Source organism: Salminus brasiliensis, chromosome 1 (genome assembly GCF_030463535.1).
Source record: "Salminus brasiliensis chromosome 1, fSalBra1.hap2, whole genome shotgun sequence".
NCBI lineage: Eukaryota > Metazoa > Chordata > Actinopteri > Characiformes > Bryconidae > Salminus > Salminus brasiliensis.
Genome location: NC_132878.1, coordinates 75,179,269 through 75,192,122, shown reverse-complemented (window position 1 = coordinate 75,192,122; position 12,854 = coordinate 75,179,269). Strand labels below are relative to the sequence as shown.

The following is a 12,854-nucleotide window of genomic DNA, read 5'->3' as shown; positions in this document are numbered from 1 at the left end:
AAATCCATGCACAACCAGACAAGGCTTTGAGCTCAGCAGACCCAGGAAAGTCATATATGTGCAGGTGTTAATCTGCTAAATCTTCCTGATGAGGATTTTACTTTGCCTCTCTAGCAATCCTATGAGCAGTTCTCTTTTCAGAAAGTTTTCTTTGTCATTCAGGTCTCAACCTGACCTCCACCATTCCTGTTCACAGGAAAACAGAGATTTCTCTCCCTCGGTTTCTGAGATAAGGCATCAAAACACCATGAAGAAAAGAAGCTGCAAAATTACGGATTCTGAATCTGAGCTTTATAGATTTGTAGAACAGTATTTACATTTATTTATATAGAAATTTGAAATCAGGTGCTATCTGTGTGTAGATTTGCGACTTACGTAGGTCACTATATATGGAGTAAGGAGGTTTTTGAGATTTATCCAAAAACATGCATGCGTTGTAATGCCGACATTTTCATTAAAAACTCCACCCTGGAGAGCGTTTTCGAAAAACTCTAATTTTGGTGACCAAAAAACAGCGATCTAGTACCAAAACGCAGCCAGAAAGCTGTGTGTATGTGGTCTTAAAGGAGCTTGTGGCTGCTGATTATTGGGACATGGTCACAGTATTCATAAAGTTTTGAAATTTGCATCACCTTTCCTAACAATGACTGTTGACAATCCATCATAATAATAATCCTAACAAGTTAAATAAGGTCTGAGACAAATTTATGTGAAAGTTAAATCTCTTGGGGAGCCCAAGCCTTGTGGTGCCCCTTTCTATTTTCACTCTAAAACTGTACTAAACAAAAATAATTCACTGATCTTGACTTTTCGTGACCGCTACAGATTAGTTACAGACAAGAGACCGACAAGATTAGTTCATGCAAGTGTACTCAGAGTAGGGCTTTCTAGTACAAACCGGTGTGCCTCCCTTGACACCTGATGCTATGTGTAATGTGGCCTGTGACTTACGTTTGTTCCTTGCTATAAGTACCCTTGTGTGCGTAAAACCCAGCAAGCATGAAGCATTTCTGGGTGAAAACTGAAAACAGTCCTTACCCGTATGACATTAAATGTTGCTTTTGTACATTGCAAACAACATCCTGGTCATGTTATTGGTATAGTAGTCTAATGATATTTTATCAACACTGTGCAGACCCAGCCTGACCGCAGGCACATGTGCATGTATAATTTACAGTTTCAGATCTTTCTAAAATGTTGTCTGCATCAGTTGACCCTCTTATAAGGACAAGAGCGGAAGAGAAAGAAAGAGACAGAGCATCAGAGAGCTTTAGAGGGAGTTTTAGGCTCCAGGGTCATTTTGGGATCCCTCATTAAAAAAAGCATGTGGAGCTTGGTGCAGTGGTGGAGTAATCCTGCGGCCAGCACACATCTGGAGGCTTGGGTTAATATCTGGGTCAGGTCACCAGTGGAGTGGGCATGGTCCGCTCTCCTTGGCTTCTGGTTGGTGGCTCATGTTTGTGTATTTTTTTGGTATTTGTTGTTTAGGGTTTTTTTTTTTTTTTGCAGAGTGGTGCTTTTAGAAATTTAGTCACATAAGCTGTGATAAGCGCAGACTAATGTGCGCAGGAGCCCAGCCGTAAATTAACACGAAACCCCATCCTCTTTAACTGCAGAGATTTGCTCGGAAAAGGATAGAATACAGTTTTGCAGAACAGCAATCCAAAAAGGTTCCAAAAACGTTTTCCTAAATGTGGTCTTTGGTAAAGATGTCAGTAGTTTGCAGATTAGAGCTTAGTAGTTCATCCTGAATGGTCCCAGCCTACGCTTGATATCATTTTACTGTAAAGACTTTGATATCCTCTTCATATGAGGTATTGAAACCCTGCCAGACCCCAGGTTTAGTCACAGATGCTCGGTGAATAGATGCAAAGTCTCCAGTTTGGGCCTTATCATTGTCAGTTTAGGGATACTGAAATAATGAAAAATCTTCATAAAACATTTGGGTTTTTTATTTTTTTTTATTCATTTAGATTAGTTTAACATTTTAACCTTTGTTTGCTGGTGTATTAATTGAATTCCAGAAGAGCAGAATGTTTGGGTCACACTAAACTACAGTTAACTGCATTTTATTCATGTGTAATTAAAAAAAAATATGTATATATAATTCAATAAATGTAAATAAATGTTTAATTTCATGCTAGTGAGTCCGGACTATACTAATATAGTTCCTTTTCTACATTTATTTTTATTATTTTGATTTATTTTTGAATTATGTACATGAACAACATTGTATATTGGCAGGTACCCACAGTTTGAACCTGTACAATGATAGTGACTTACCCTGATTTTTCAGTTTTAGTGATATTTTTAGCATTTATGACAGTCACTGTATTTTATTGATAAGGAAGTGCCTTCAAAATACCATTGTCTCTGATAGCAAGGACATTTTAGTTTTAAGTTGTGTGCTTTACTTATAGTATCCAGGTCACTTCAGTCCAAGTGACAAGTGTGGCTAGCAAGCTCCAGCAGATGCGCCTAACCCCTGTAGGAAGTCTGCTTTCGCTGCATAGGTGCTTCTAATTGATGTCTTGAGCAATAGGCGTGTTGACAGGGCCTCAGCACCTACAAGGTCAGCTTTTCCAGCTCATACAAACACCTCTGTACCCGACTGCATGTGTGTGAGCTTCAAGAGAAGCTATTTGAGTCACAGTGTTAGTACTTTCAGAGAGTGATATGTAGACCGTATGTAATGAACATGTTGGCACTACTTACTAAGCTTATAATATCAAATATTATCCAGTTAATATTCAGTGAAACTTAACAATCCAACACTGTAAATGCTTGTAGCGGGGTGCGGTGATACACTCAGCTCCCAAGGCGATTCAGTTCACGATTCTGGGTTCAGGATTTGAAATTCTCTCAATATTTTGCACAACATTTCAATGACAGAAAAGAGGCCAGCAAGCGGTTGTTGAGTCAATGCTGATATAACGCTCATGTATGTGATTTCAACTGTAATTCAGCAGTGACCGTTCACTGGGAAGTCCACACCGCAGAAACAAGATGGTGAGGGCTTCACTAACTTCATTTTCACAAAACTAAGCTAAAGTTGAGTATGAGATGTGTTTGAGTCATTCCCTCATCCAAATCTCAGACTCTTACAGATTCCTCAGAACCACCGGTGGTTCCTGGCTTCTTCTTCCACTGGTAACTTAGACACAGCTCAGTCAGTTTGCATTGCTTTGCATGTAGTTACTGATTAGTAATCCTAAGGGTGTAATAAAAGTCATGGAGCATAAGGGGTTAAAGTGCTAAATGGCATCAAGTCTGAAACATCATGGAGCTGCAAATAGGCCATATATACATATACTGTCCCATAAATAACTGCAATATTATTGGCATTTGAAGACCATCTTAGGGCACTGATATAATGAAAATATAATAATAGCATAATAATGCTGTTACACTCTTTTAAAGAGCAGTAAACTTTCAGACACTTTTTTTTTGGGGGGGGGGAGTTGTGCTGTCACATTTATATTTAGTATGTTTTGTTAGATTTTTTAATGTAAACAAACATTCAAGTAAACACAATGGGCAGTATCAAGGTCAGCAAAATATTATGGGCATAGCCATATATTGTATGATAAGTATTATATGTAAGTATTGTATTATTATTAGAGGAAAATATTTTTCTTGTTTATTGAATTTATTTATTAAGATGTAAACAAAGTCATTAAGACTGAGTTTGGTGTGAAATAGGTCATTGGAGAGAAACGTACCAACTCTGATTTCTATACAGAGGTGGTGATGGGAACTAGGGTGGGGTCGCCATGACTACAACACGAATGTGGGTAATTCCACAAGCAAAATCTGAGCCTACATCCGGAGCGGACTCTAAGCATTTACAAGGAATCCACATGATCTTGCCTGTAGACTAGAGGAATGGGAGAATTAGACAAGCCAGCAGCCCTGCAGACCTTTTTGGCAGCATGCAAATGAAGTCTAGTGTGGCTTCAGGTCTGGGGAAACTGCAGATTTAGATTTGAGGATTGTCTTGTTGGAAGACTGATAGCTACGTCTCTGGATCCTGGCAGAATCAGAAGGATTCGTGGCTAATATGTCTTGTAGCATGGTGGACATTCTTGCACCATTCTTGACCTTATCAGGGTGCAAAACCATATTACATTACAAAACAGTTTTCTGTGTATGCATTCCTCTCAGCTGATTGAACGCCAAACATGCCAAGAGTGAATATGATCTCAAATTTCATCATCATCTGGCCAAAGCACTCACTTCTAGTGCTTGGCATACTTCAAATGCTTGCTCGTGTTGGAGACTCTTAATCAGGGCTACTCCTTATACTATACATGTTGCCTTGTTTTTACACCATTAATAAACATTAATAAAATTACAATAAATAATCTTTTGAACTGCCTTATAATAGAAATGCTACCAGTGTATAGGCCACCATGCTGACTGTTTTAAGGGAAAATAGCAATAATTAAATCATGATAATAATAATAATAAAATCACAATGCCCTTAAAGAGTTTAAAAAGCTAATCAGATACAGATATTGCTTTTATTGCTTTGTTCTAGGCTCATGTTTCAAATCTAAATCTGTTATTCTGCTCAAATCTGCTCCTCTGATCTTCTCCAAGCCTCAGCTTCTTTAACCATTCGAATTGCTGGTGGGTTAGGTCAGAGTCTGTACATGAGAAAGGGGTTGGCTGCTGCGTGGGGTGATGGCATGCATGCTGGCTGGGTGGCCGCTTGTGTTTTATGTGGCAGTGGTGAGATGCCAGCAACTCCACAGGCTCTTCTGGCCAGAAGTCCTGACTCAGCTCCTGCTCCGGTCGAGTCCTACTGGCAGGCTGCGCCAGAGCGGAGCGGACACTCTAACCTCACACAGCTCTGATTATCCAGCCCCTGCAATGAGTCAGTTAAAGTTCACTTACAGATGCACTCAGAGTGAAGCCCCTTAAAACCCAGGAGAGAGGAAATTCATGCTAAATTGGAAGTGGATTGGAGTGTTATTCATAATTGAATGCTCCCGTTCAGAAAGCCCTACGATGCTATGAAGGGAGGTTAAGAGCACGATTTGAGAAAGCTGCAATCTCTAATAGGGCCTAGCTGAAATATTGACCGGTATTAAGGGTCCAGGCATTTATCATTCATCTAGGGCTGATTTATCGGCTGTAAGGCACTGATGAAAAGTAGTTCAGCGGTTCTGATGTTCTTATACCAGAACAGTGATTACAGTGATTACAGAGACTGCTAAAATTGCAGTAAACTGGTAGCTGTGTGTGTATGTTTTAGCAGTAGCTAACAAGTAAAAATGTTCCCATAAAGTATACACCTTCAATTAAAAGTCCCCCTCTAATTTTTACCACATAAAATACCCCATACAATGTTTAGCTTCTTTAAGTCAACCTGAAATCAGAATTGACCGTTTTCCAGTAGTCATATTATCCTATTTAACAGGTCATTATTGTGTTTGCGTAATTATCCATCACATTTAAATGACCTTCGCTATCCTAAATGTCTTCCAGTTTTTTTAACATCACCATGCATCATTGCCTGAGACAAAATACCACCTTTCTTCAACAATCAAGAGCAAACCAAACTAAATATCTGAGGTTTAAATAAGGCAAAAAAACCCTCTAACAATCTTCTTACCATCTGCAGTTAGTGTGGTGCACATGATTCCAATTTTAGACATTTTCTCTAGTAATAAATGTGGGGATGTGCTAACTTTAAACATACAGACTATATATGTTTAAATACAGCATGTTCAAAGGATGTCCTACTAAACTTTCACACTACTGTATGTTCATATGACCTAGCAATGGATTCAAATATACAGTACTCAGTTTCTGTATGAGGACTGTATAAACTAGAGAGTGAAACAGTATAGTGTTTACTTGCTATATCAATCTGGTAAAATAAGGACAATTCTTTAACTTTGGAAAGACTTTCCTTTTAGTTTCCTGTACTATCTGGTTTCGATAGTCCCTAGTGAACAGGTTCACATTGCTTGCAAGTGCTTTGGCAGGGATCTGTGTGAACGTTTGCACAGATGCAGAAGTATAACTCAGCCTTAAGGGTGCAGATGTCCTTCCCGCACTGTCGTTGATGGACCTACGTAACTTGAATAATTCATAGTAGTCGCTGAATAATAAGGCTGATGATTATTAACTGAATAATAATCTCATAAAAGCTTTGCCAGCATCATTTATTGCAAGCTGAACTCAAACAGTTCACTTGCATTTGCATATCTGTTAATTTAACTGAATTTTAAGTAGAATATTCTACAAGCTTTGTGTTGTTATTGTTTTGACTGTTTTATGCTGCATTTCATGAATAACATGCTTTTTTAGTGAGGCAGATGCATAACAGATAAAATCTTTAAAATGCTTGTTTATACGCAGCAATTTTATGCTCTAGTTTCTTAAAATACTTTAGACACCAGTAGTGTTGCCACTGGTTTCGTTAACCCCCTTCTCTCCTTCAAACAGGACCTTCAATTCCTCACGCTTGGACTACAGTATACTGTAACTACAACATTGTTAGTTTTAGTAACTACTGCTTACTACTATTTTTTATATTAATAACTGAATACCTGCAGATTAAGGGTGTTTATGAATCTGATTTGAGAGGCATTCTGTATTCACTATTTGCTGTAGAATATATATATGTAATGGTTGTTTTGTATGTATTGTAACTTTGGGGTGAAATATCTTCAGATGTAAATTTACACACTCATTTAAAACCCTTTATTATGATATAATATATTATATTATTATTAAATATTATGTTATTTTGTCTCAGTATGAAACATACTAATTTTCCATTTACGGATCACTTGGCCTAGCCTAACCTAGCTTACCGCATAGTGCCGCTGTCCTCTCAGTATTGTCTCAACGCAGTGTGCATTTCACTAGTTGAAGAGATTGTAGTTGACTGCCTGGGTTAGCTTTTAGCCTAGCACCCACTCGCTTTGCCAGCTTCCCTGCGATGTGGCCCCTCTGGCCTCCTCTGGCCTCCTTTGGCCTCTTCCAACCCTTCTCCCTTCTTCAGTTTGCCTAGTATTAGCTCTTAGCCATTAACCATTTCATGTCCACCCTTCAGAGGCTTTCTTTAGTGGGCTTGACCTGTTTTACAGCTCTGTTTAGGTAATGCCGGATTGTCTTTTTAATAAAGAGACAACATGTACGGTTTTCTATTCTAGGGCACCTTTAACATCACTGGGCTTAATCCTTGTATTCTATCCCTCACTCCTATAACTTACAAATCATTTTCAGATTGTGTTGTTTTACATGGAATTACTCATTTGTATGCTTTTGAAAGAATTAAACCTGGTAATGTAAATGGTTAAAAAAAACACATAAATGCCTACAGTTCGTTCTGTTCATTACAGATTCCCCCTTAAAGATCTGTTAAGGATTGTAAGAGTAATATTTTATATTCGACAACCAAAGCCCCTCCAATATTGTGCCTTTCCCCTGCTGTTCCGCATACATGAAAGGGAGCATCCCTGCTCCCCAGGTTAGCTACTGACATGGGTTTCTCCTCGAAGTTTAATTAGGTCTATTAGAGCTACTAATCTAAAATACAGTGCCTAAAATGACTTCACCTTGCTGTTTTTCACCACTTTGCTACAGTAAATTACATTGTAACGCAGGTGGCCCAGGATAGCGACTGTTTTCTATTAGGTATTTGTTGTTGTTGTTGTTGTTGGGGCTGTTTTATGAAGCATATCATGATGAACGCTGTGCTCTGAAACCTCAGTGTACCTTTTATTGTTTCTTTAAAGCTAATGTCTGATTGAATCAAATACTCTGCAGTCTAGATAGGTAAAGCTCAGCCTAGATGACCATACTCATTTCCAAATTTTCCTGATTAATTTATTTCCTGTGAATTTTATTTCACAGTTCTTGCCCTTGAGGAGTTCCCTGAGCAGTCTTTACTGTGCTGAGAGAAAGTCTACCATTAACTCATGCTGTGTTCCCCCGCTTTGCTAAATCTGTTGGAAAGGTGAGTCACCCTGAGTTTCATTTGTCCTTGACAAAGTATACTGTAGTTCAGATCAGCTGGAAGTAGAGTCACTAGAGTAGCAGCTAAAACTGTCCTCACACTAACTTTAGAAGAAACAGAAGCCCACTGTGAAGGGAACTCCGTCTGTAATCACATGTTCAGTGTGATCTTACTCAGGAATTGGGTTGGTTTTAGGCAGGGCCTGTTTACTAACCCTGAGGTGACCCTGAGTGGACTGGGGGGGGTGGCGGGGGTCTAAATTCCAGAATATTCCTCCTGACACAGGCTATAACTCTTTAGAATTTCCATCCATCTTGTGATTTTTGGATTGCAGGTTAGTTTTATTTTTGTTAATTCCTTGAATACCACTTATTCATGCTATTCTATTTGGCATTAACCAAAAGAATGTGTGTAATAATACTGGGCACACCCAAGCTGGTCTTTGGGGTTAAATGGGGATAAACAGCTTAAAATGTTAATCAATTTTGTTTCTGATCTTTCAGGCAGGTTTGTAAAGTAGAATAATCTAAAGATCGAATACACAGCTTAATTTACATTTAACATTTACATTTAGGGCATTTAGCAGACGCTCTTATCCAGAGCGACTTACGAAAGTGCTTTGCTGTTTACTCAAGAAAAACCTCAGCTAGTTTGAATAGACTAAAAATTCAAAGATACCTCTACCTTAAGACACTACTAAACACCAGTCAATAAGGTGACCAAAGTACTTTACTATTCGCCCAAGCATTCTCGGAGGAGGAGCCTGTGTTTAAAGACAGTGAGCGACTCTGCCGTTCGGACACCCAGGGGAAGTTTGTTCCACCACTTAGGTGCCAGGACAGAAAAAAGCCTGGACGCTTGTCTTCCGTGGATTTTGAGGGATGGCGGGTCGAGCCAAGCCGTAATTGAAGCTCGAAGGGCTCTTGGTGCGGATCGGCTTTTGACCATTGCCATCAAGTACGGAGGGGCTGGTCCATTCTGGGCTTTGTAGACCAGAGTCAGGGTTTTGAATCTGATGCGGGAAGCAGCTACAGGAAGCCAGTGAAGAGAACGCAGCAGTGGAGTGACATGGCTGAATTTAGGGACATTGAAGACGACCCGTGCCGCTGCATTCTGGATCAGATGCAGGGGTCTGATGGTACGCAGAGGGAGACCAGCCAGAAGAGAGTTGCAGTAGTCAAGTCTTCAAGTGACTAGAGACTGAACGAGCACCTGGGTGGCCTCTCTAGAGAGGAAGGGTCGAATTCTCCGGATGTTGTACAAGAGGAATCTGCAGGACCGAGTTACGTTTGCAACATGGCTTGAGAACAATAACTGATCATCCATGACTACACCAAGGCTTCGAGCTTCTGTTGAAGGAGTGACCAGTGAGTTCTCAAAGGTGATGGCAAGATCGTTTTTAGGTCCATCAGTTCCCGGGATGTACAGCAGCTCCGTCTTGCTGGGGTTGAGCGAGGCATGCTGAGATGCGGGCAGAAACCTGTGTGTCAGACGGTGGGAAAGAAAGGATGAGTTGAGTGTCATCGGCGTAACAGTGGTGAGAGAGTCCATGAGAGGATATCACTTTACCAAGAGAGCGAGTGTAGAGTGAGAAAAGAAGAGGACCAAGAACTGAGCCTTGTGGAACGCCAGTAGAGAGACTACAAGGAGCGGACGTGTCGCCCACCATGTTACCTGGTGTTAGCGTCCCTGCAGGTATGATTCAAACCATCGCCATGGAGAGCCGGTAATTCCAAGGCCGGCAAGGATAGACAGGAGGATCTTGTGGTCCACTGTGTCAGAAGCTGCAGAGAGGTCGAAGAGTGAGCAGTGTTGAAGCCAGACTGGTTAGGGTCCTGTAGATTGTTCAGAGTGAGAAAGAGAGACAGTTGGTTGTAGACGGAACGTTCAAGAATCTTTGAGAGGAAGGAGAGATAAGAAATGGGTCTGTAGTTGCCGATGTCCAAGCTGTCCAGAGTTGGTTTCTTTAGGATAGGCACAACTCTGGCAGACTTGAAGGCAGACTTGACATCTTGAATGAACATCGGACAGGTTTACAGTCCTGTAAATGATAACGTCTGTGTTTAAATATTTTTCTGTCGTTTTCATTAAGAAACGAGTGCAGTTGCCTGTATAGAAATGATGAATTGTTTACAATTAACAGTTTTGCACAAAAACTCCATATGGACCAATTTATTTTGGACTCTCTTGGGAGTGCCCTCTAGTGTCTAAACAAACCGGGAGATATTATCAAGTGGTATCAAGTTCTCAAACTACCAGGGAATTGAATGTACTAACAAGTAGCTAACAAGTAATGGAAGCTTATTGTTCTCAGTTAGCGTTGTGCTAACTACATGCCTAAATCAGCTTTATTTAGTAAGCTGCAGGGACTTCTGTACAAACTTATGTGGCAATTTTATTGGTAATAGAAGTTTGTAATAATAACCTTTGGCCCAGCAGCGGGCCATAGTCTGTTCATGGGGCTAAGGGTTATAATTTAGGTTCATAATTTAAGTGTTATGATTTAGAGATGCAGTTTAAATAAACAATAAAAAAATAAATCGGCATTAAATAAAATGTATCAGGACATACTTATGACCTTTAGGCCACATTGTCTAAAACCAAGGGGGTTATTTGACTTGGAAACAGATTTTGTAAATTAGATAAGATGTTCACCACTTTAACCATCAGTGATGCTTTTTTTTCTCGTAAGTTTCCCGAATGAAACATTGCTGTGCTGGGATGGAGGCAGACATTTCCACTACAGTCTGCTGTATTATCTAGCCTCTCTGATCTGAGGTGAGCCAAACAGCCATGGATCTAATTGGCATGTGTAATAACAGGGGTTTTGTGTTCAGGAGGTTTGCCTAGTGAAAGCATTGCTCCGCTTTGTGCCGGCACTGTGACAGTGTGTAATTATGAGCTGTGTTGGCTAGGAGGCTGAGCGGTGGAAAGGAATCCAAATCCTGTGTGTGTGTGTGTGTGTGTGTGTGTGTGTGTGTGTGTGTGTGTGTGTGTGTGTGTGTGTGTGTGTGTGTGTGTGACCTCAGCACCAGCAGAGAGGGACTGCCAAAGGCTAAGCACTTTTGTCATTACCATTGATTTTTTTTATTAGCTTTTTTGTGTGCCATGGCTGGGGCTCTAAACTGCATTGATGCTTTAGGTCGTATAGATCTGAAGGTGATCTTTACATCTCAACTGCAAAGAATCAATCATATTTCATCACAAGAATAATATTATTAATGAACAAGAGCCATAAGTCATTTGCCAAAGTTGTACTGTCTTTCCTCCACTGCTGTGTCTTGTGTGTCATGTGTGTATTTAATTTATTGGTAGATTGTATGAACATAATAGAAATGAATGCAGTTGACACACACAGCTGGTATATATATATATATATATATATATATAAAAGATGAATTTGACTTTTGATTTTAAACTGCATGAATAGAGAAATCAGTATCAGTTGTTTTCTTGTCATATATTTTTTGCTTATATTTCTTTTGTTGTTTATTTGATGCAGAATATTACCAAACTGTTCACTTAATAGCACTGATTCAGAGATTTTCTGTTTGACTAACTGGTCATTCAAATGCATAAGCTGTTTAATGTATTAATGTTGATTTAGCTTTTGCAAAGAACACATTTTACAAAGAGCCTCCATGGTTACTATGTGAATGTGATTTATTTAGTTGGCTGCACATTTTGTAGTTACAATTGAGTGTACTGTCCGTATCGGCAGTAGAGAACAACGATACAGTTCTTGTTGCCAGCGACATGCCACAAATTTTAGAATTTATACTGACCTATCGAGCACTTAGGTTAGATAGAGTTAATATGGGTATCGACATGAGGATCAGGTATTGCTTTCATAGGGAAAAACGTGGTATTGGTGCAGCCCTATTTCAAATATAAAACTAAAGTACAAGACAAATGGAAGTATGTCCAAAAGTATTTGATAAAAATATTTCTGTAGTTCTACTTCCAGGCATTGTAGATCATTAACTGCATGCTGTGGGTGCCAAGGTTTATGATTTGGCTCATTAATAAAGAATTCGGCTGATGACTGTGGTCATAATAGGCCTGTTAAATTTTTTTGGATGATATATTATACCATAAATGAACATTATTAAACACGTAACAATATTATTGTAATTTTATACCACTGATATATTGATGATATAGTATCCTAATAATTAACATTTGAGCAGTGAACTTTTAATTAATAATAATGGGGTTTTTTTTTCGCTATTGGTACTGTACAGTCAAAAGTTTACAGTATGCTTTTAGATGCATTTGTTATTCTTTTTTTAGAGTAACCTCTAAGTGACATGTCTTTACCTGTCGCAGTCCGCTCTGTGTGAATGAAGGCACCGTTATCGATGTATTCATCATTGCACACACTGCACTCTTTCGCTACACGATAGATGATGCTGCTGCTTACAGACTCAGGTCCCGTCTCCGACAGAGAGCAGACGAGAGAACAGAACAGCAAGACTGACTGAAATATTGGTGACGATGTTTCCTATGTAAACACACACGCAAGTAAACACAGCAGACAGTATTGGGGTCAACAAAAATGATTGAGTTCGTGTCCATTTATGACATTTTTATGTCATAGGTTTGTGTTTTAAATATTGTACAGTAGATGCAAATGTAGCTCAGATCAGATCAGGTCAGAACTATTAGTCTTATAATGTGAGATCATTCATTGAATCATTTTTCGCGAAGTATTTGTTCTTAATTGAATCGAATCATGACGTCATAGATTTATACCCCTAGCCATGGCCATTTGGGTTTTTAGCCGCTGTGTCTTGTGCCTTGTGGTGTCGGCAGTGTTGTACAGCATGAGGCTGCTTTTCAAAATTTATAGGTACTCCAAATGATAGTCCTCCCT

General features: G+C 39.4%; 1 protein-coding gene across 3 annotated transcripts in view; it reads left to right on the top strand.

Moving 5' to 3' along the window:
- The window catches only part of zbtb47b (zinc finger and BTB domain containing 47b), a 46,617-nt gene that overhangs the window by 3,383 nt on the left and 30,380 nt on the right, over window positions 1-12,854 (top strand). The window contains exon 1 of one of the 3 annotated variants that reach the window (XM_072688876.1): window positions 7,902-7,978. The exons of the other annotated variants lie outside the window; for them this stretch is intronic. The gene's annotated coding sequence lies outside the window, so the exon portion shown is untranslated. Of the gene's footprint in view, window positions 1-7,901; window positions 7,979-12,854 lie in introns of those variants that run through there. 3 annotated transcript variants of the gene reach the window in all.